The 23,053-nt window shown below is 34.1% G+C and overlaps 1 protein-coding gene and 1 long non-coding RNA gene across 7 annotated transcripts in view; both read right to left on the bottom strand.

Moving 5' to 3' along the window:
* The window catches only part of ntm (neurotrimin), a 628,604-nt gene that overhangs the window by 299,749 nt on the left and 305,802 nt on the right, over window positions 1–23,053 (bottom strand).
* LOC147842124 (uncharacterized) lies at window positions 19,124–21,087 on the bottom strand. Its single transcript, XR_015501262.2, has 3 exons — window positions 21,014–21,087; window positions 20,368–20,415; window positions 19,124–19,511 (listed from the first exon to the last, which is right to left on the bottom strand). It is a non-coding gene; the product is annotated as an uncharacterized LOC147842124 (long non-coding RNA).

Below are 23,053 nucleotides of genomic sequence, written 5' to 3'. Positions count from 1 at the left end.
GACCTCACATCCTATTTTATGAAAGTAGCCAAACAGCATCACAGCCTGCAACATGGCACCAACACTGCTCAAAAAGTCGGCCCATGTATCGTCATCCTGACACAAACTCTCAGCGTTAATCAAGTAGTTTTGTGGCTGTTAGATCAAAAACAACAGCTGCCATTTATGTTCCTACACTCTAAAAATAATTCTGTAGGTTTGTATATCTTTATAAATAATGTCTTACATTTTACACCAAATTCTGTCCAAACTACAGTATATTAAACTTTTTGAAATTAATGTATAATTTATCGAATATATTGAAAATATATTTTCCTTTGATATATTTTTTTATTCTTTTTATTTTATTTTATTATTTATTTATTTTTTATTTTTTTGGAAAATTAATTAAAGACAACAGTATAGACCAATATGTAAAATCATATAGTCAATGAAAAATACTATAAAAAATGGTTAAACAGCATAAATTCTGTATTCGGAAATATGAATTCATCAGAAATAAAGGAAATAAATCTCAATGCATATAAATAAATTGCATATTTTTTAACTGGAATGCGTCTCTCTTGTTTACCTGTGATCTGCTTGAGCAAAATGAGTCTTATTACCATGTAAACAGGACAGCATCAGTCATGTTAAATTATAGTCAAAAAATAAATAGTGGAGTAAAGCACTGACACCAGAAAAATCTACTTAAGTACAATAACAAAGTATTTGTAATTTGTTACTTCCCATCTCTGATGACTGCATGTAATACTCAACATTTAAAGAACAAAAATCTTAGATTATTATCTGATTTTTGGACTGTTGGGTTGCTTGACAAGCAGGTGCGAAATAGGAGTGCTAACAAACTATTAGGTAAAGGAGAAATACATTTAATTGTGCTTGAGGCACTTGTTGTTGGGGGCACTTGTATGCTTGCTGCCCAAGAGTACCATAATGTCTTCATTTGTCTATGAATACTGCAGGTAAATTAGTTTAAATGGCTACTTTTCCTGATACACTTTAGCTTAGCACAGCAAGTAGATCAGTCTAGCTAGCCAAATTTTTCAATATGTCTTATAGCTAATACATAATGGATGTAACTTTAATTATTCTTATATCAAGTAAAAGTGTCTTAATTTTAAGATTTGATCAACTGTTCCTTAGTAAGCTATTAACAGGTAGTCTGTCATTTAAATGGCTTTCTCTGATAGCATTTAGCTTAGCGAGTAGCATTCTCACCCCTTAATCCCAATGAACTTAATCTAAAATCACTGGGTTAAAGTAATTTTAATTACTTTACCATTTAATTTCACAAGAAATTCTTAACATATAGTCTATAGTTTAGATAGCTACTTATTCTGATAGTCTTTAGCTTAGCTTAGTCAGTGAAGTATGTGAGTTTAGTTTGCCACGTGTTTGGTTAGATTTTTCAACACTTAATCCCAAGATTTCACTTCACTTTCTCTTTAAATCATTGTTTATTTTTGATGAAAACGACTTAATACAAATTCAGAGAGCTCCATTTACCGCTAATGCTAACAAAAACAAGTAAACAGGATGTCCACGAACACCAGAACAGGAAATAAAACTGACTTTGCAAGCTGATCAAGATGGCCCAAAATGAAATTATGCCTGTAATTTACAACTGCTCTTACACAGTCGCGCAGCAGCGCCGCAATAATAAACCATCCATTCAGATTGTAATGATGAGTTTCATTATGGAACTTTCTGCAGCAGAACACGTCTCCCGGATCCCCCCTCCTGCTCTATTAGAAAGGATTTAATTTCAAGGATGTTGTCAGTGGGATGGAAATGACATAGTGATCCTCTATTATCTGTTCTCTCTTCTTCATAATGCACGCTGCTTTCTGCACCATCGATTGTGGCCAGCAGATGTTGTCATTAAATCAATTTTAGCGAGAAGAGAAATGGTTTGTGTATGAATAGCCCTTGCCCAAGCCATCAATGGCGCGCTGACAGTGAAATAAGCATGCAGCGGGTTGCCGCCTGACTATCGTTCATGCATGTTACTGTACCACGTAGGAGGAAACTTTGCATATTTGACAGCTATGGCAAGCCATTTTAACTAAAACTTCCCAGTGTTATTTGTCAATAATTACTCGTGAGAATCCCAAATATATAGCCCAATATTTAAGGCTATTTACTTACATTTGTACTAGTAGCAAGTTAGAGAGCTTTAATTGAATTGTTGCTATTTTATTTACAAAGTATTTACAAAGTTTAGGTTAATATTTACAAGTATATAGCTGCACAACTGAATTTATATTAGAAACAATTACTAGTCTTCATAGTAAAAAATACTTTTGGGTTGGGCACCTATGATATAAATCATTTGTGTGTAGGTATGGTGTGTCCACGGTCATATTGAAGGGATATAAGCAATAAGTCCCTTTTTTTTCACTTTCCTGACCTTAAAATACAACATAGGCTCATTCAGAAAATGTAGTCCCGCCGATGTTTCTGGAGACCGCGAATTATGTAGCCGGGAAGTACGTATGGCTGCATTTCATTTGTTTAAGCGAATACTACGGGGCGGTATGTTCCTTTTGGCGCTTACGGGCTGACCTCTGTGTGAAGAGATTTCCCGCCACAACCAGTTTGTCCAGTTAGCTTGTCGTGTACATCTGTGGACTTGAGACGCAGAGAAGAGTTGACCACAATGACGATGATGACGGGGTTCGAATCCAGGGAACAGCGGTTCCAGAAATCAGGTAAGACAAAAACAGAATCCAAAAAATAAAATGAACGAGTGAGCAACAGGGTATGAATGTGGTAAAATTCGAAAACGTGATAAAAATCAGATGAGGGCTTTTTTTCTGGATGGCTTTTGCAAACGGTTGGGTTGGGTTGGGTTGGGTTTAGTCAAATAAGCAGGTGGGCGGGTCAATCGGTAAAACTGGTTGGGTTTAGGGAAGGTGGAGGGTGGGTCAGTCGATTGGGCGGTCACCAAGTCAATTATTTAGTCAGTCGGTCGGTCACTGCCGGTTGATAGCGGCTTCTGGTGGGTTTACACAAGAACAGCACGGGTGCGATTGGCAATTGCTAAAACAAAAACTGCAAAATCAATATTCCAGTCTCCAGAAACGTCCACGGGACGGCATTTTCACAATGAGCCTGGGTTGTTAAAATAGGATCCAAATCCCTCCCATTTTGAGGCTGACCCCAACATGACATACTGTAGGAGTGCCGTATATTAACATGTCTCCATAGTGACACGTATGATCATACAGTAGCAACAAGACAGGACTTGTGCAAAGCATTTGGGATTAAAAGATCTCTTCAGCTCTCTGTGCTAAGTATCATCTCAAGAATGAGTTTTACATGTTTAAAAAGTTTTTAAAACAGTGCATGTTTGTATTAAAGTAAAGACAATAAAATCACTATGTAATTCCTCATCACAGCCACATGTTAGTACAATTATAAAAGAAGGCGCTTCAATACCGGTGTGTGGACGTTAAATCAGGTTTATTTTGTACCTTAGCATAATCGATATCCATACAGCAGTGTATATTAAAGTGTATCTTGTCACATTTGCCATGCAAAAACAAAAACATTATGTGTGACTCATCATTGTAGAAAGGCTTGAATTAACTCCACAACAAATACATCAAATAATCATTGGGAAAGCTTGTACTGTAGTATTTCTCACAAACGTTACGTGGGATCTACTTCCTTCATGTCTGTCACTGTGCTGTTCATCTGATGCAGCAGGAGATGGAGACACATCAGAGCCATAGGGAAAAATCTCTGTTGCTCTGACAGGCACCTGGAAATGGTGGGCGAGGAGAACCAGCTCATTTACGTTAAAGGTACAGGCAACAAACACAGCTACAATGTTCTCAGAGCTAAAAATTCCAATATCCAGAAAGGTGTAATATATAATACGATGGGTATTTTGAGCTAAAACTTTACAGATACGTTCTGGAGACACAAAATACTTATATTAAATCTTGAAAAGGTGGGGAAATAGGTACCCTTTGATTATTACTGGTAAAAACTCAGTTGTAAAGCTCTCTATTGAATTTCCACACGGCAAAACCCTACAGTCAACTTTATTAAATGAAATGAGTGTTGTTAATTCAAAATTTACTAAAGGTTAAATCTACTCATTTAAGTTTTGAACTCAGTGTTTAAGGTAATGAGTTAATTAAATATCTCATTACTTCAACTTAAATGGATTAAGTTCTCAGTATTTATTAGGATTAGTTTTTGAACTTACACGTTTAGTTGCAAACGGTTTGAGTTACCTTAACTTATTGGGTTTTACAGTGTAAAGATGAACGAAAGCACTCTCTAATCATAGATCTTATTATAGAAAAAAATATATTTAGAGCACTAATTCAATTTTTATTAGTAAAAATTAACTGTAAAGCTAACTAATTCTTATAACATTTATTGTAGAAATCTGCAACTGCAATTGAATGGAAGTTAATGGAGATGTAAATAAGAATTCAGCTGCAGACATCTCTCTAGCAAGTTCAGTTGTAGATCTGTAATTGTTAATCTGTGTAATTGTCAATGATGCCAAAAAGGATCTTTATTTTAAGAGTGTACTAGTAAAAAGAAAAAAAAAATGCAATTATGAGAAATAACACTGGGGACAGTTTAAGCTGAAACAGCTTGCCATACAAACCTACGGAGGTTAGTATGCTACATGTCAGCTGACTTATCTGATTCTCTTAATCTTTTTTAAAAGCACCTGTGAATCTGAAGCCATGGGGCTTTGATATCCGAGGTTGCCAGCAGGTTTGGGGCCTTTAATGACTGACAGCATGGATCAAATCCTCCACACAGAGCACATGGTGAACATCATTTATGAATTCTGCCGTTGATGTTAATTGCTTTTTAAGTCCTTCCTAACCAAGAGGGAGTTCAAATTTTGTGATCAATAACAAAGTATTGTTGGTGACCACTGGTTATGTTTTGAGGGTAGGGACAATACAAACAACATTGTCAGACCTGATTAACCACAAACAATCTGCTCTGAAGAATAGAAACACCTTTTTTCTGCTGCTAATCCATCATGAAAAACCACACAATTTTAGCGTAATCCCTGGATGAAGAAGGGGAATAAAATGTAAACAGGTTTAAAAGGGAGATGTTTCTCTTCTGCTGTGAGTCTCTACTGCCACCAAGTGTGAGAAGACACACACAACGCTCACACACTGTAAAAACCAGCAGCGGTCATTGAAAATTCAATTTGACCGCTTCCCAAAGAAAATACAAGAAGCTATTTCAGACAACGTCCTTTACTGCACATTCATGTAGCAAATTGGCGATGGTGAAAAGTTCAGAATGGACAAAAGGACAAGACAAAGAGCGTATAATGAGAGTTCCCCACACATTGTTTCTAGGCTGAACTTTGGTGATAGTTCAGCCATGGTCCAATTCATCCTTAGAAAAGCTCACTTTTAATTAGCATGTCCCCGTGGAGCTGTTATCGGTCCTGCGGTGAGACGATAACGAGCTCTTATTAAGCTACTCGCCGTAGAATCATACACACTCACCTATGAGCTCCTGCTGATTACATTGACTCGCACGTATTCAATCTGCCAGTCCTTCAGTGAACCCTCCAACAGCCCGACACCACGACGGCGCCCGCAGCACAAAACCTAGGATGGCTCAATTAATAGCAAAAGTGGGGAAAAGATTGGGCCGTTGGTTGCACACTGTCCATTCTATTAACCTATTCAATTACTTTTGGATCCAAAAGCCTGGCATTTTCAAATAGGAATAGGCAGAATTTTTTTACAGACGATTTATTGAGATTCAGGACAGGACGACACGAGGCCAAAAGCCAATTATTCTCGTTATACCAGCATGTTTGCAAACAAAAATGCCACCAAAATGAGTGTTAGTTTGGCACAGGAAGATACAAAATGACTGTACTGCAACAAAATTGACTGTAAGTGAAGGGAAATAATTTTTTTATGGAAACTGAGTACACTAACAGTGACAAAAAAAATAAAGATATGCATGAGTTTATTATCTTAACAAGTTTAAAATATTCCTATTAATTACAAAAGAAATACACATATCAAATAATTATAAATTTGTGTGTGTGTTTTATGTACATAATGTATCTCATTATCATATGCCTAAAGATGTATTATTTGATATTCAAATTATAACTTTCAATTTTAATGACCCTAAACACACACACTCACACACACACACACACACACACACACAAACACACACACACACACACACACACACACACACACACACACACACACTCACACACACTCACACACACACACACACACACACACACACACACACACACACACACACACACACACACACACACGCACACACACACACACATTTTTACATAAATAAGGTTTTCCACCTCTGTGGTAGCCTCCATATAAAAATGAACAGACTGAACAAAATCAGCTTCCTGCTGTCGAAAGTCTATGAATTCTTGCTTCTTAAAACATGTCAACTTGTCTTGCCCCTCACTATAACACTGAACCTTACAATAATAAACTGTTAGTTGAAAAGGCGTCACGTTTCAGGAAGCAATGAACGAAAGCAATGTTTTGACACCAGGCATCTGTCAGCCGCCGAATGCTGATAAATTCTCATAGTTTCAATCCACTGAACCCCACGGACAAAATGTCATGTATTCTGCCTGTTAATACAGACTAATACTGAGAAAACATTGGGCCTGTCTGTCTGACATTCTGTCTGTCTCTCCAGCTGTCTGATGCTTCACAGTTTGTTGTACAAATTGCTGGAAAAGTTGTGGACTTGTTCTAAAATTTCCATTGAAAATAAACATTTTTCTCAGCCTCCCTTGTTTATGTTTAGTTATTTCACTTTAAAGACCAGGAAAAGGACTTATTCTTTGCCATAAAAGTGATATTACTGAATATACACACAAGAGCCTGATAAAAATGCTCATTTAAGAGGAAACTTTCAGACAGCATTTGCATCTAAACTTTTTAAACTTTTTTTGCACCTAAAGTTTTCTAGGATATTTAAATATGTAAATGAGGCATTGTCTCATAAAAAATGGCTAATTTGCATCCATTTCAAGCAAAAAATCAGCACATTGGAAGTCAGGTTCAAAATTGTTGGTTCATTTATTAGCATTGTTTATTTTCATTCATTTATTTTCATTAGGCCTTGTACCTTTATTCATCAGGGGTCACCACAGTGGAATGAACAGCAACTTATCCAGCATATGTTTTAGACAGTGGATGCCTTTCCAGTTGCAACCCAGTACTGGAAACATACATACACACTCATTCACACACATACACTACAGACAATTTAGTTTTCTCAGTTCACCTATAGCACATATCTTTGGACTTGTGGGGGAAAACCGGAGTACCTGGAGGAAACCCACGCCAACACGGGGAGAACATGCAAACTCGCATTGTTTTTTATTTTTTTATTTTGACATATGAAAATCTAAGATTATGGGGATTGCTTTTTTCAATCCATGATTCATAAAAAACTGCTATCAGCAGGAAATAAATACACAGTTGAGGTCAGAATTTTTTTAGCCCCCCTTTAAATTTTAGTTTCTTTTTTTAATTATTTCCCAATTGATGTTTAACAGAGCATGGAAATTTTCACAGTATGTCTGATATTTTTCCTTATTTGTTTTATTTCAACTACAGTAAAAGCAGTTATTGATAGTGTACAGAACAAAACATCATTATGCAATAACTAACCTGGCTAGTTAAGCTAATTAACGCAGTTAAGCCTTTAAATGTCACTTTAAGCTGTACAGAAGTGTCTTAAAAAATATCTGGTAAAATATTATTTACTGTCATCATGACAAAGATAAAATAAATCAGTTATTAGAAATGAGTTATTAAAACTATTATGTTTATAAATGTGTTGACAAAATCTTCTCTCCATTAAACAGAAATTGGGGAAAAAATCAACAAGGGGGCTAATAAATCTGACTTCAACTGTTTGTATTTTCACACTTTTTTGTATTTTACAATGTTGTATATAATCAGGTAAATTATGTGTGAACAAATCTCACTGTAAAATCCTTCAACATGCAAATATTACCAAAACTGTAAAGTTTGGTGTATGTACAACTTTTCTGTTGATCTTATTACACAATGTAAATACAGATGATTTGTTTTGTTGCTAACGACAAACCTGTCAACATTGAGATGTGAAAATCCAATGTTTTTTTTAAATATTATGATTATTTACAAAGGATAAAATAAACAGTATACATTAGAAAAAAGCTGCAAATAAGTTAGCAACAGTTTAGCCTATTAAAATTAACAGCTATAATAAAAAAATGAATTAAGTTATCAAATCTCATTAACCTTTTCTTCATTGTGTAATTTAAACATTCTAATTAAAGAGTAACACATTAATCTCTCATTTAGATTTTTCATTTGATTACATTAAATAACAGAGGTGTCACTTTAAAACTGCACACATCTATAATGACAGCATTCAATTGCTTTCCTAACTGTTAATGCTCATTTAGGATTAAATTTGTTGTGTTTAAAAAAAAAAAAGCACCAAGATCGACATGTTATTATTATTATTATTATTATTATTATTATTATTATTTTGTAAATTTCTTTTCAAACACACACTAAAAGGCCACAGTGTCAACTTTCGTTCCGCTTCAAATCTCATGTACAAATTCTGTCTGGGAATCAGAGTCTATTTATCACTGTGCAAGTCAGGCAGTCAAGCACCGCTACATGAAATAACTGTTTTGAGGACTGCATAGGAGGGGCAACAGTGCCTGTAAAGAAAAGGAAGGGAACCCTGCCAAGTGTTTTCATGCCGAGCAAGCGGCATCCGCTGGTGGTTCGTTGTATGGGTTGCATATAGAGAGATCGGCTCTTCAATGTTTATTCTCTTATTCTCTTTCATAGAAAGATGGAAAAAATGGGAGAAATATGGGAAAATACTTTTACGGGATGATATCGGGATAAAATGGTAAAATACGGGAGAATCCCGTGAAAAATTGGAGGGTTGACAGGTATGTTATGGTCTAATCTGATTCAATTATTTATGCTACGCTAGGCTAAAAGTGCTCTCTTCAAATCTGCTAAATGGGTTCAAAAATGCTAAAACTATAGGGGAGTTGCAAAAATAAATCTATTTCTGCCCAATGGTGGAGAGTTTCTTTAATGATGACAATAAAATAACCAGCGCCAATGATGCTGAAGAAAAAAAAAACAGAAACATGCACACGCAACAAGCGGCGCTGCTGAAATTCACTGATCTCGAAATTAAACATCTAGACCGATGTTATTGCTCCAGATTTCACTCAACAAGTGCTGTTTCCGCCTCGGTGGAGACCTGAGAGGTATTTGCTGAATAAATGTGGAGCTGTTACATCAGTTTGCGGATAATTACTCTTTTTATTATCACTCTGAAATCCAACTGTGTAAGTTTTGCATGAAGAGATTAATGAAATACACCATAGAGCACTGGTTCGGGCTCTTGCAACTCAAGCAATGAGTGCTGTTTTTTTTTGTGGCTTTTTGCTTATCGTGTTTTTGCCTCAATGGTCCATCTATCCTGTGGCCTGTGCTCATGGCAGGTGTCAGAGCTGATGTTACTGCTGGTGATCAATGGTCATCATTAGTTTCCCAGTTTCTCTCTTCGTGTCTCCGCTTTGTTTTGTCTGTGTCAGGTTTGTCAGACACTATCATCACAAGCCTTTTTGAACTTATCATCCATCATAAAGGTCAGACAGAACGTGTAGATCAATAACAGATCAATTATAAATAACCCTGGACATCAAACACACTGGACATTTGTTTTTCTTTTGTAATACAAATGTCAGAGGAAACAGATTAGGCGGTCAATAATAAAAAATAAATCAATAAATAAATAAAAATCTGTAAAAAACAACAACAACAAAATACAATAAAGAATACTCTGCTGCTGCATATGTATATATGAATATAAATATTACTGATAATATTTATGCATTTAATAATTCCTTCTGACCTTTATGTACATCCTGCAATACATAATAAATGACTTTTAAATCATGATATTATTATTTTTTTATGCACATTTACAAAACTAAACTGTTCTCATCAGCCTAGTAAAAATGAGAGAGCCAAAAGTCTGTAGTTAAGTCTGTAAATCAATTTAAAACTATAATTAAAGACATGATATAATATGCTTATTATTTCATATTAATTATTATATTATAATTTATTATATATAATAGTATTACTACTAGTAGAAATTCTAATAATAAAATAAATTATTATTATTATTATTATTATTATTATTATTGTACTTATTATTATTTATATATTATTGATAATGTTTTAATAAGTAATAAAGATAATTTATTTTACTAAGTTAGTTTATATTTACAGTATACACTTACTTTTGCTAAAAGCATTTGTTAATCCAACAGAAAAATAAAAACAATAAACAGGAAAAACTACTTCTATCATGATCACCGGCAATATAATCCTTGTGGATCACTGGAGAACTACACATCTGTCACTAAACTGGACTGCAAGTACCATCATGCATTTCACACACACACTAGTTCCTGATTCCCCCTGATTACACATACACAGCTGGTAACTCATCATGGACTGATTACATGGACTTTATATACACCTCTTACACACACATTTTGCTGAGTCTTGTTTTTCCACAAACATTACAAAGCCGTTGCCCTTGACTAGTCTTCTCGTGTTTTTTGATCTTTTGTTAGTTTACTGTGTTTGATTTGCCTTCAAGCCTGAACTTTTACTTGTGTTTTTTGACTTTGTATTTTGGATAACCTTTATGCTATGACTTTGACCATTGCCTGCATGGCTTCTCTTTTAATAAACTGTTTCCATGATGTGGTTCGTTGCATGTTTTTCCCGCGATGCTGTCAGGGTCGATAAAGCAAAGCTGTTGGTTTGCAGCAAGCATTTTGGTTGGGAGACCTGTACGAGAATTGGAGAATGGCGAACTTTGTCTTTTATCAGTTGAGTTCGTTACCATTCAGACACATGGCCTATATCTGTGCTGCTGTTTTTGCCTATTTTTAAAATCCTCCAGATTACCTGCAAGGTTAATGGTTGGAATATACAGGACAAGAGACCTGCTGCACTGCTATCCACTGTGTCTGCATTCAGACCGGGGGATTGAGGAGGAGAGAAATCCTCTTCATTTATAGTGTTCATATATACACAATTGTCATTATGATGATATATCATATTGCGGTTATGTGTAAATGAAATTACAAATAACAAATGTAGCAGGGCATTACATTACTTAATGTTTACTTCTTTGCATTTTAAATTTGTAAACTATAAAATCATGTGTCTCCTCATGGTTTGTGTCTCATTTTGTGCCAACAGACAACGATTGTTCTCTCCCCTCTTTTCGCCCTGCTCTTTGCACACCCATCTCGGAGCATTTTTAGAAAAAAATTGGAGGAAGACTTGAACCGAAAGAGGGGACTTAGTGGCTACATACATGGACAGCACATTTTAGCTCTTAAGTGGCTATTTAAAATACTTTGAATGTTTTATATTTTGTTACAGACATACAGTGTCATCCTGCAACTGTTGTGCAGCATATGAAATGTCCGAAACACTATTTGTAACTGTCCAAAATGAGAAAAAAAAAAAAAGTTTTTACTCTCTCATAGTCAAAACATGTTCAAAAATGTCCTATGTTATATATGCAATAAAACAGTCAGGAAAAGGTGTTTTATGTAAATTCGGACCACGAGTCCACATATATGGACATTTTTTTTTCTAAAAGTACATCATATCAAAACATGATACTTTTGATCTGATGTTTTTTATTCTAATTAGATCCCAATAAGCCCAGATAGCAAAGAGAAAAAAATGCATATAAAAAAACACATTGAGCCTTAACAAGTTAAGGTGAATAGTTTAATCCATGCAAGTCAATCTGCAAATAATCCATGCAAGTCAATCTGCAAATAAAAAAAATGCTTTGATAATCTTTAATAAAAATCTGACCATTTGCCTCCACATTTGGAGTGGCGCTCCTTCTGTTTACACCAACCTGAGGGCTTCCACAGAAACTGTATATTAAAACTCCCTTTTACCTTTAGTTTGCTATGAGGGAATGATGTGCGAAAAAACTACGCACCTCAATATACAGTTTCAGTTGGAAGTACATCAACATTCTGGGAAAAAAGTCTCAGCAAACCTCTACGTTTGTGCAGACTTTAAGTACTGTGCACAAAGAAAAGGGCTGCTGACATACATCACCTTTTGTGTTTTCTTTGCCATTACTTTGATCCAAGTTGCACAGAGTTTCTTACAATAGCAGCATTTCCTATCACACCACAGTTTTCAACTTTACTTCAAATAATCAATTCCCTTACAAGCCCTTAAAAACTCCACTTCCTAATTCGTCCTTTTCTCTCCATCTGACTTTCTTTCTCACCTCTAAAGGGCATATACATATTTGCATTGATCCTGTGACAGAATGATGCATGTGTCATTAAGGGAAGGAAGAAGAGCAAGAATTCCCATTAAACCTCCAAGTTCCGGTTGACTTTTAGCACACAGAGCTGATAACGGCAGACACACAGGGAAAGTCTATACCGCACCATTAACCTTAGCCTCAACCTTCACTGAACAGCGCATACCAATGCTGTTGCTTAGATACAACAGCCCATTTGCAAAAGCGCCATGAATTTTATTTAATTTGCTCCGACACTGGTTTTTTAAAAATCAAGCAATAGTTTCAACTCTGCACACTGTCCAAATACAGATGACCTCAGAGGAGATGAGGGCCCTGGGATCAGTTTGGAGATGTTCCCTTTTTGCTCAAGTTGGAAATGCTAATGCTAATGAGCATTGTTGTTTAGTTTGGCTGCACAAAAGGTCAAAGGTTTTAAAACTGAGGAATCTGATACTAGTACCGATTTCTGGAACTGCTACTTTCTGTATCACAAGGAAAATCTACAAATCTATTCTGATAAAACGTCATTAAAATGGCTTCTTTTTGGAATGAAAATAGGGCCAGTAAACAATGACAAAAATTTAATTTTTGGGGCATTTTGGGTGACCTTTAAAGGTTAAGTGTGTCATTTTTAGTGCTAAGATACTTTCTATAAAGACTGTTTAGTATGCAGAGACAACTATATGCCCTTAATAGTGTAAAATTTTGTCTCTGTGGTGCTGGTAGAACTTGTTTGTTTGTCTGTTTGTTTGAAGAACGCCTCAGTAACAGCAGTAGTGGTTCTGTTAATGCTGTGAGTTTTGGGATGGACTTATCATTTTAATTGACCAATGGAAGCTGTTAGGCTGTGTCCGAAATCGAGTAAGTAGTACATTTGAATTTAAATTTACCACACAATGTTTAGATAAGTATGTTCTATATTGTATGAATGTGAGTAGAATGAATGCTTGGACATTATCATGTGACCTATCCACATCAGTTGCTTCGCTTCACTCTGGTTCATGAAGTCTCTCGCATGGCATCATGGGACAGCAGAGCGTCCATCAGATTCATACTTCAGAGTCTCGCCAGAGTTATAGAAAATTACATAAAATTATACAAATACATAGTCATTTTTTCAAAATAAATTTTGTATTCTACAGAAAGAAAAAGAAATGAAGGCCTATGATAGCAGATTTTTCATATTTGTTTCTGTTTGTTTGCTTGTTTGTTTTAATCACTTTAAATTAATATTTAACTTTAATTCTAAAATTACTTTCTATAAATGTAGAGACGACTATAAAAAAAAAAAATGTAGCTGTCAGAACTTATAGTTCATTTCAAATGCCTATGCAAAATTGGTTCAGTCAATAATGTGAGTTTGGGGGTGGGGCTATAATTTTAACTAACCAATGGAAACAATAATAGACTTGTGATGGCAGTTTAGAAAATAAAAATAACTGTTAGTGCCAACTTACTGTTTGTAAAGATTGTTTTATGTGGAGACAGCTAAGCCATTGATAGTATATATACTCTCAGTAGTGTAAAACTGTGTCTCTATGCATCTGTCTAAACAATCCATCGGCAACAATGGTTCAGCCAATGATGTTTTTGAGGATGTAGTTACCTTTTTATGGACCAATGAAAATATAATTTAATATACACTGGATGGCAGTGCGGCAGGCAATAAAAACAAGTAATAACATTCTGAATGGCATTTTATCAGATGACAAAATATAGACACTTTCCTAAAATGATTGTTTTTTGTGTTTCATGTGAAAGAAAGTACCAAAACACCTTAAGAGTGAGAAAACGATGACAGAATTTACATTTTTGTTTGACGGTGGATGAACTATACCTTTTGAAGTAATTCTCGTGCCAAAATACCCTCTTAAAACTCTCTGTTTTGTTTGTAGAGAATTTTTCTGTAGGACTCGTATGCAGTATGTTACAGTATTTCAAACTTGCATTGTGAAAATCACTGTATATTTTACAGCAAAGATAGACAATATTGCATACACATACAGCAAAATAAATGGTGCTGTAAATGTAAATACAGTATCCTTTGCTGTAATTGATTAACAGTAAACTACTGGTGAACTGCCGCCAGTAAATTACTGGAGATTTTACAGTACATTGTTAACAATAAAGTTATAAGTTGCACTGGTAAGTGACTAAATGTAATGTAGCTGTAAGTTAGCCATTATAGTATAAATCCTTTCAATGGGGTAAAATTGTGTTCAATATTGTCTTTACTGTCAGAAAAGTCTGTTTGTTTGGACAACCCATCGGCAACAGCAACAATGGTTCAGCCAATGATGTGACATTGGGGGTGGAGTTATCTTTTTAACAGACCAATAAAAATATAATATAATATAATATAATATAATATAATATAATATAATATAATATAATATAATATAATATAATATAATATAATATAATATAATATAATATAATATAATATACACTGGGTGGCAGTGTAGTAGGCAATGAATCAAGCAACACTATTCTGTATGGCATTTTCAGCCAATGGTGTGACATTAAGGGTGGAGTTATCTTTTTAACAGACCAGTGGAAACAGTAATATACTCCAGATGACAAAATAGGCAATGAACATTAATTTTTGGCATGACATCCACTATTAAGCACAATCGTTTAAAAAACAAATTATATGAATGCAAACAAATGGATTTTACAAAAGAAAAGAAAAAACAAGTACAGTTTCTGTGAAATTTTTCTCATGTTGAAAATGTATTTAATAATACTTTATGTTTATAGAGAGCTTTTCTGGACACTCGAAGCGCTTTTATTCACCATCAGTGTGCAGCATCAACCTGGGTGATGCGATGGCAGCCATATTGCGCCAGACCACACACACCACACACCTGCTGATTGGTGGAGAAGGGACAGCATGATGGAGCAAATTATGATGTGGGGATGGTTAGGAGACCATGATGGACAGAAGTCAGTAGGCAAATTTGGCGAGGATGTTGAGATTAAATCCCTACTCTGGTTTGAAGGACATACTGGGATTTTTAATGACCACACAGAATCAGAACCTCAGTTTAACGTATCATCTGTAAAACGGTGCTCACTGAGCAGTATCGAGTCCTTTTCACTATACTGGGGCGTTTGGACCCACAAAGCCTGAAGGTTGAGCCTCACTAATACCACTTCAGACAGCAACCTATAGCTAGACCATGTGAAAGTTGCAGAGAGCTAGCTACTAGCTATATTTTTACTTTTGTAACCTAACATTCCCACAACACATGCTAACATAACACTAGCTAGAAAAGTAGTCCCACTTTTACAAGTTTTCTGAATACATAAAGACATTTCTCTTTTTTTTCACCCCCTCTGCACTTATTTTGATGTTACATGATGAAAACTGGTAATGCCATCACTAACCATGAGATGAAATTAATCAGAGAGTTATATTGTTTTTCGCATGCATACTTCTCCAAATGTATTCCAATCCTGCACTATGAGAAATTACATTACGAAGAGCATGTCTGCAGTAAATTCAGTATGCTAAATCATTTGAAATGCTTGGAGACACATTTTAATATAATATCTTTGCCTTGGCTTTACCTTCTTAAATCCATTCAAGTTATTCCCTGCATATTATTGTGTATACTTTTTTTTTTTTGCTAGATAAGCAGCTTTGCTCTCTCAGGTTTAAGTGGGACAGAAAACAGTCTCTGCTTACTGTTACAATAAAGTGTGACTCATGAGGAGCCATTGTGTATAATCCTAACCTCAACAATTTAAAGACGAATGTCATACACATTCACAAAGAAGCTCTCAAGGATGCTTACGTGACAGTTAGTCTTGTTTTCTTCTTTTGTAAACGAAGCTGCTATATTTCATACTTCGGTAGAAGACCACAATAAACAGTGTTGTTGTTCTTGTTGTTGTTGATTGCACAATTACAGTAGTTGAAGTAGCAGTTAGAAAAATCTAAAATATACAATTATTATAAATTACTGTTAACAATTTTTCATCATCATCATCATCATCATCATTAATGTTATTTTAATATTAAAAAACAGCAATGAAATAAATATGTTTAATATTAATAATAATAATAATAATAATAATAATAATAATAATAATAATAATAATAGCAAAGACTACTACTACTACTACTACTACTACTACTAATAATAATAATAATAATAATAATAATAATAATAATGGAATAATAATAATAAAGACGACAACACAAGTTTATAAAGTACCATAAATGATTAAAATAATGGTAATAGTATTTTTAGAATAAGAAACAAAAAGCATTTTTATATTATATTTTATTTTTAAAAACAACTAAATAATAACAACAATAGTAATATTCACTTGCACAAATATTAATTATTATTATTATTATTATTATTATTATTATTATTATTAATAATAATAATAATAATAATAATAATAACAATAATAATGAAACAATAACAATAATCATTTAAAATAACAGCAACAATAGTAATACTTAATTCATAAACATTAATAATAATAATAATAATAATAATAATAATAGAAAATAAAATATTAAAATAATAATAATTATTATTATTATTATTATTATTATTATTATTATTATTATTATTATTATTATTATTACAACAACAACATCAACAACAAAAACAACAACATTAATACTTTTTTTTTTTAATTGTGACAGCACAACAACCACCACATCATCAATTAATAATTAATATATTGATTCACATGAATAAATAACCAAGTAATACACTTGTATTTTTACTACTGTAAACATTAATGTGATAACAATAACAAAAGATGTCATTAACGGTAATAATAATCTGCAAAACTCTGATCTGAAATCTCTGACTTTGTAAGTTTGTAAGACCTCGACACTGAGTCATTCTGTGTGAATTCAGTCCGACAGATCTATAAGCGACTGTGATGTATGTCATTACATAACTCTTGATCACCAAGTGCAAATTGAAATGTCCCCGAATGAGAAGACGAGAAAATAAAGTGGATTTTTATCTAAGGGATATTTTACGAGCCGTACACTATAGTCCTGTTCTGTAAAGGTCATTTTTGTGTACAGTAACACAGCCCGATGTTGCAGCTTTTAAATGTAGTCATTCTTTCTCGGCTCAATTTCAGCAGCAGCGCCGTTTATTTCGCTTCAAATAAATTGCAACACTGTATCTGATCTGGTCGCGTCCCTGAAGGCTATATCTATGCTAATAGCTAAAATATTGGCCAGCGTGTTGTGTTTTCTCAATACACAGGCCGATGTGACATAATGGATTGGATCTTTCGGATGCCAAATATGAGTGGGCCAAAACTCTCCAGGGACGACAAGAAAAATATGCTGCCTTCCTAGGGCACTTCATAACAAATAAAGTCATGTATGATGTTGTAGCTAGTCATTTATGCTATGCATCGACTGATGTTTAATGTGCTTTTATTGTATATGTATTTTTGCTATTTTTGTAGTTCAAAATCATGAGTCTGGAGTTTTAAACAAAGTTTTTGATGAGAAAAAAGTGACCTTTTATTACAATTTAAAAGAACTGTTTTTGAGTATAATTCTGAAATGTAAACTTCATTACTCTAGTCTAGTGTCTCAAAAGTAATCAAGCATTAAAATATTAAATAACCATTATTATAGTATCAATAAGGGGACACCAATTATTACATAAAAATTGCAAAATAGCATATTTAAAGATGTACTAATTAGAATTAATCTATAGCATGAATACAGAGCATCCGAAAAGTATTCACAGCGCTTTATTTTTCCATATTACAGTTACAGGATTATTCCAAAATGCATTAAATTAATTTATTTCCTCAAAATTCTAAACACAATACCACATAATGTGTGTGTGTAAAAAAAATAGAATTTGCTGCAAATTTATTAAAAATAAAAAAGATGAAAAATCACATGTACATAAATATTCATAGCCTTAGCCGTGAAACTCTATATTGAGCTCAGGTACATTCTGTTTCCACCGATCATTCTTAAGATGTTTCAGCAGCTTAATTAGAGAGTTAGAGAGTAGTTAGAAAGTTCACCTGTGGTAAATTTAGTTGATTGAACATGATTTGAAAAGGCACCTGTCTATAAAAGGTCCAAGGGTTGACAGTGCATGTCAAAGCACAAATCAAGCATGAAGACAAAGGAATTGTCTGTAGACCTCCGAGACAGGATTGTCTCGAGGCACAAGGCTGGGGAAGGTTATAGAAAAATGTCTGCTGCTCTGAAAGATCCAACACTGTAAAAAATGTTACTTAGATCTAACTTATAAAAAGTGAGGCAAGTGGTTGCATCGGACGTTTTAGGTTGATTCAACTTCCAGCCTTTTTTAAGTATTTTAAACACTAAAACATTGCTTAAAACAAATGCAATAAAATTAAGTTGAGCCAACTAATATTTCTAAAATTACTCAAATCAGATAAACTTACTTTTTTTGTTAAACTTAACTTACTTATACATTGCTATATGTTGACTGTACTCATTTTAATTAAGTATTATGAACTTAATGATCTAAATAAAATTAACCATGCATATGTCATTTAAAACTAATTTAATTGACTTCTGGCTGTAACCTCAGAAAATAAATCTTCGTTTCTATATTGTAAGCACAATATACACTAGTAAACACAGATAAACAGACTTTCCTGTCAATAACAATTAAATAAGAATGGGAAGATAGATTAAAGACCATAACATGTATTCAATATCAATCGATGTTCCTTTTAATAGTGACTACAAAATAGGCCATTAATGTGGCTACACATACACAATACATAAATAAAAACATTAATAATACCAGATCCTATTGAGAAATCATCCAAGGCAACTCAGTGAGGAGATTTGCATATTTTGATAAAGATTTAGGATGCATAATGTCCAGTCCCACAAAGAGTCTCTAATATATCTCAAATGTATACAGTTTTGATGGATACTTGAAGTCGAGGACATCGGTAAGTCCAAACAGGAGCCATCATGCATTTGACAGGTTTGGCAAACCTCTGACAGTCCTATGATAATCCAAACTGTGTTGGGCTGATGGCAAATTTTTCCCGTGGGCAGCCGCATGCACCTCTGATTCCTCACAACTCTATTGGTAGAGACAAAAAGAAACAGGAGTTCAGGTGGTTGCTACCAAACAACATTAAATAGCTAAATACTGAATAGGAAATAACTACAAGTGAAGTTACAAAAGTCCAGTGAGAATGATGCATGGATGAAACACCTTAGTTTATCAGTTAAAAATTACCTTAGTTAAAATTACCTAACTTCTATTTAAAAAATAAAAAAAGGTTATAGAGGTTGTGTAATTACATTATTCCAGGTGTTTTTAGTTATCAAATTTTAAAGAAAACTGTGATTTTACTCAGTGTAACAGTGCATGTCATTGTGTTTTCCTGTCAATCAAAGAATTGTTAAAATTTAGGTATTACATTTTTTGTTTATTTTGGCAACTTATAAAGCATAAGAATGTGTATTTAATTTAGATATTAAAACTGTTTGAAAATGGCTATATGAAAATTATAGAATACAAGTTCTATAATTTAAATGTCATCTTCATTTTGCACCAAACTTTGCACGTCATAATACAAATTTTATTAAATAAATAAATAAATACATTGCCATTTTACACATTACATTAAGGTTTACATTAAATTTTTGCTAAAGCTACATTTAATTGACTTTTTTTCTTCAAATTTAATGTCACTGGCAAATGACAGTTCAGTGATTCAGTGTTATCAGTTAGCTTTATTGAAAGACTGACAGATAATAAGAAACTGCATTAGGATATTTTTATACTGTTTTTACTGTTGCACACATAAAAAAAATCTTCAGATATCAAATGTAAGTTAATTCTATGGAGCCCACTATTGTTTGCAATTTTACCAATGTTTTACCTGCCTGCAAATAATTATAGCTGTAGTTGTATCTAATGTTTTTCTTACCTGGATGTGAAGTTTGAAGATCCACAGGTAACAAAATCACTTTGGTATCTAAAGACCAAGAACATGCATTTTAGAATGAGGTGGATACAATTTAAATGGTTCTGTAAACATCAGTAGTAAATGTAATTTAAGTTAAAATAAATTGTAAATCTGTAATTTATTCACTATGCAGCATTAAAAAACTTATGGACTAAATCTCTAAAACACAAACTTTAAGTTATACTTTCTCTTACGTTAAACACAAACTACTTAACTGTTGCATACGTTTCTGCATTTAATATCCATCCTTAATGTGCTGCTATAACTTAGGTGAGCTAACTTTAGCTAAGTTAGCGCTAGCAAACTGAACCCCCACACCCCGACCGCCCACCAGTGACCTTGTTAATCGGTTCTGCAACGTTAGTTATACCTACTAAGTGTTTTAAAACTACTTTCACTATTTTTATTCAATAATATCACTTTTAATCGTTAGCATAAACTAGCGTTGGTTAGCGTTAGCCAACTTAGCTTTCCATGTGAGAGCAGTCTAACTGTTAACATACCTGAGGCTACAGTACAATTTACAAAGCTAAAACCTCACCTGCCTAGCGAAGACAGCAGTTTTGCATGACTTTACAATTATCATTCGGCTAAATTTGCAACTTACCGTGTTAATCAGATCCGCTGCTGGGAGCAGTTAATGTCGACCATTGCAGAAGCTGCGTCTGCCTGCTAAATCCCGGGCAATGAAAAAGGAGTCACGCCAAACTATTAAAATCACGTTTTATGAACACCTGCCCACATCGACAGCAGCTCTAATAAATTGTCTGTGTCAACTCACTTTTATAACATTTATTCTACACAATAACCACGTAAAAAAAATCTACTCAAATAAATTGCATTAGTTTTATTCAAAATATACAGTTATATAAAAACTGATATATTTTAAGTAAAGAGGAAGCAAATTTAATTTTTTTGGTATAAAACAAATAAAATTAACTAGATTGCAATTATTTAAAGTAGATAGAACCAACTTTGTGAGTGTAGCACTTTTTACAGTGAATGAGCACAGGGGCCTCCATCATTTTTAAGTGGAAGATGTTTGGAACCACCAGGACTCTTCCCAGAGCTGGCTAGCCATCTAAGCTGAGTGATCAGGGGAGAAGGGTCTTAGTCAGAGAGGTTCTTAATAACCAGATGGTCACTCTGTCTAAGCTTCAGCGTTCTTCTGTGGAGAGAGGAGAAACATACAGAACTTTACAGGAGTTTTACAACCATCTGTGCAGCAATCCACCTGTCAGGCCTGTATGGTAGACTGGCCAGACGGTAGACACTCCCCGCCTGGAATTTGCCAAAAGGCATCTGAAGGACTCTCAGACCATAAGAAACAAAATTCTCTGGTCTGATGAGACTAAAATTGAACTCTTTGCAATGAATGCCAGGCGTTACATTTGGAGAAAACCAGGCACCGCTCATCACCAAGCCAGTACCATCCCTACAGTAAAGCATGGTGGCAGCATCATGCTGTGGGGATGTTTTTCAGCAGCAGGAACTGGAAGACCAGTCAGGATAGGGTGAAAGATAAAAGCAGCAATGTACAGATACTGCTTCAGAGTGCTTTTGACCTCTGACTGGGGCAACAGTTCGAGGCCGTCTTTAAGATAAGACGTTAAACCGAGGTTCTGACTCTCTGTGGTCATTTAAAATCCCAGGATGTCCTTTGAAAAGAGTAGGGGTTTAAGCCAGGCATCCTGGCCGAATTTGCCTACTGGCCTCCTAACCATTCCATGTCATAATTGTCTTCATCACTCTGTCTTCTCTCCACCAATCAGCTAGTGTGTGGTGTGTGGTCTGGCGCAATATACTTGCCGTCATGTCATCCAGGTGGATGCTGCACACTGATGGTGGAAGAGGAGATTTCCCAAATGTGTAAAGCACTTTTGAGTGTCCAGAAAATTGCTATATAAATGTAAGGAATTATTATTATTATTATTATTATTATTATTATTATTATCATCTATAAGAAGGCAACACAGAGACTCTTTCTTTTAAGGAAATTAAATAGTTTTAATGTTAGCAAGGGTATTCTGATGAAGGTTTGTACCAGTCTGGTTGAAAGTATTATCTCCTATATTAGTTCTTGCTGGCATGGAAATCTTGAAGCTAGAAGTTTAAACTTTTAAAGATTGTAAACACCGCAAGTAAGATCATATTGGACCCGCAGAAGCAGCTCGTGGAACTATATAGAGAAAATGGAAAGCCTCAGAGATAGTTCAGGACTCATCCTCTTTATTATGAATTTGAAAAGCTTCATTCTGGTAGACAGCAAAAACAAATGTTTTTTTTTTTTTAAATCTCTTATACAGTCTGCTATTACTATATTGAACAAATGATCATTAAGTAGTTCATTTGTTATTCTTTGGTTTCATAGCCAGGGTTGTGTGTTGGTGATCTGTGGTGTAGGAAGCTTTGTGTTTGTGTTTGTGTTTTGTATTTGTGATGTTTGGGCGGCCAAAAACTTTCACATGTGTGGACAATAGGATTTTTAATAATAACAATTACATTAAATTAAATTAAATTAAATTAAATTAAATTAAATTAAATTAAATTAATTAACAAATATATATTTTGCGTAACAATAAATTTGATCTAACTTGTTAACAATAGAAAATTTGTATCAACATATATAGCATCAGTATCTCTGAGT

The sequence above is a fragment of the Danio rerio genome, chromosome 10 (assembly GCF_052040795.2).
Source record: "Danio rerio strain M-AB ecotype USA chromosome 10, GRCz13ab, whole genome shotgun sequence".
Taxonomy (NCBI): Eukaryota; Metazoa; Chordata; class Actinopteri; order Cypriniformes; family Danionidae; genus Danio; species Danio rerio.
Note: the sequence above shows the minus strand (reverse complement) of the source record. Positions and strands in the feature narration are given on the sequence as shown.